General features: G+C 30.7%; 1 protein-coding gene across 1 annotated transcript in view; it reads left to right on the top strand.

Moving 5' to 3' along the window:
* The window catches only part of FAM227B (family with sequence similarity 227 member B), a 142,081-nt gene that overhangs the window by 833 nt on the left and 139,354 nt on the right, over positions 1-1,894 (top strand). The gene's annotated exons all lie outside the window — the stretch shown is intronic.

Below are 1,894 nucleotides of genomic sequence, written 5' to 3'. Positions count from 1 at the left end.
TGGAATTAGAGATATTAGTGTGAACTCACAGTTTTAAATATATAGAGGCCAAGAAAAGACGAGTGAACCAAAAACATATGAAGCCTAAATGTTGTGTGTTTTATTGAACCAGATCCTATAAAGGGCATTGGTTCAGGTGATGAAACTTGAATAGAATCTGAGGATTACCAAGTAACAATGTATCAATGCCAATATACTGATTTTGATGGTTATAATTTGGTTGTGTGGGAGAATATTTTTTGTTTTTAGGAAATACACACTAAAATAAGTAGTCAAAAATGATTGGGCATCAGTAAAGTAAGCAGAATATTTTCAAATGATTCAGGAAAAAAGGTTTTTGTAAAGCGTTAAAAACTTCTCAAGTTTGTGATCACTTAAAATTAAAAAAAGTACATTTAATAAAAAATGATGCTGTGTAATAAAATCTCCATTTTGGCTCATTGACTTTGAACTCTATTATTTCAAGTCAATAAAAATGATTTGGGTTATATTCTTTCACATCTTTTGTAGGATTATTGGCCAAGGGAAGTTTACTTGGTAGACGATAGTAAATGGGTATACGATCTGAAGAAAATAAAAGAAGATAGTTCATTTACTTCAATATATACACATCTGTGGGAAAATGTTCCTCGAATGTATGATACAGTGGGGAGCATGGAGTCAAGATTAGAGGAATGTTCAGTTCTTTTGCAAAACCATGCCACTAAAATATTTGAATGGGACAGCATAATTTCTAAGACAGGTAAACTTTATTTTTATATGAGTAATTTTTATATGAGTAAAGTAAAACTATTTTTATACAGTTTTGTGTGTTAGTGTGTGTGTGTGTTTGTCTCTGTCTCTCTGTGTGTATTCTCAAAAAGAAGGAAATCCTATGGTGTAAAATATCTAAAAACATAAAGATAAATTTATTTTATTTTAAAACTTCTTTGTTTTAAAATGGCCCAATGCAGATTTTTAGTTGAACATGAACATGTGGATTCAAAGAAAGTATTGCAAAGACAGGGCCTTAAATAGTTGTAAATTTTGCTAGGCCGAAGTGGAGATAGCTAAATATCAGGGAAACAGGATTGAATCAACTGATCCTGTTGCCAGAGACAAGCAAGCTAGCAAGTGTCAGGATATTAACAGAAATACCTAAAACCCACAGTAAAAGGGATGAGAGTTGATCTACATGAGCTAGGTTAGCTTGTAGGAACTTTTTAGTGTTTAGTACTGAATAGCTGCAGACTGAATGAAAAACATATCTGCTAGTAATTATAATTTTTACTCATTTTTAGTATTTGTATAACTTTTTTCTTTTCTAATTGTTTTTATTAACACTCAGACTAGTTTTTACATACTAATGGTGAATTTTGTCTTATTCCTGATTGAATGGGCAAACTTGTCATAGATAAGCCTTAAAAACACTGAGATATTTAATATTATTTTAATGGGCCTTGATTTTTCAAATTGAAAATATGTTTAAATACACTACTATAAAATTTACTACTGTTTTATTTTAAATTTTCTTATTGAATCATAAATTATTTTTTAACATAAAATATTTTTGAAATATATATATGGAGAGAGAGAGAGGGCACATGTGCACAATTTAAAAAATAATTATATGTATATTCATTGTTCTCAATATGTAAATATCAGAGCTTGGACTCAAGTCTAGGTTATTTGACTTCAGAGCCCCTCATAGTTTTTCACTGGGCCATGACCCAAAGTACTGTGCTTTACTGAATTTAAGGTAACCATGAAACCACCAATGCAAGGGGCTGAGCTATTTGAAAAACACGAGCTCGTTCAGTAGGAAGGGACTGAGGTAAAATTTTAAATATAGGAGAAAGAAGAACTGAAGACATATTAGTTGGAACATGACATCTCTAAAAAGCAAAAGAAAACA

The sequence above is a fragment of the Pteropus vampyrus genome, unplaced genomic scaffold (genome assembly GCF_000151845.1).
Source record: "Pteropus vampyrus isolate Shadow unplaced genomic scaffold, Pvam_2.0 Scaffold19, whole genome shotgun sequence".
NCBI lineage: Eukaryota > Metazoa > Chordata > Mammalia > Chiroptera > Pteropodidae > Pteropus > Pteropus vampyrus.
The sequence above is the reverse complement of the archived record's forward strand: the minus strand, read 5'-3'. Positions and strand labels throughout refer to the sequence as shown.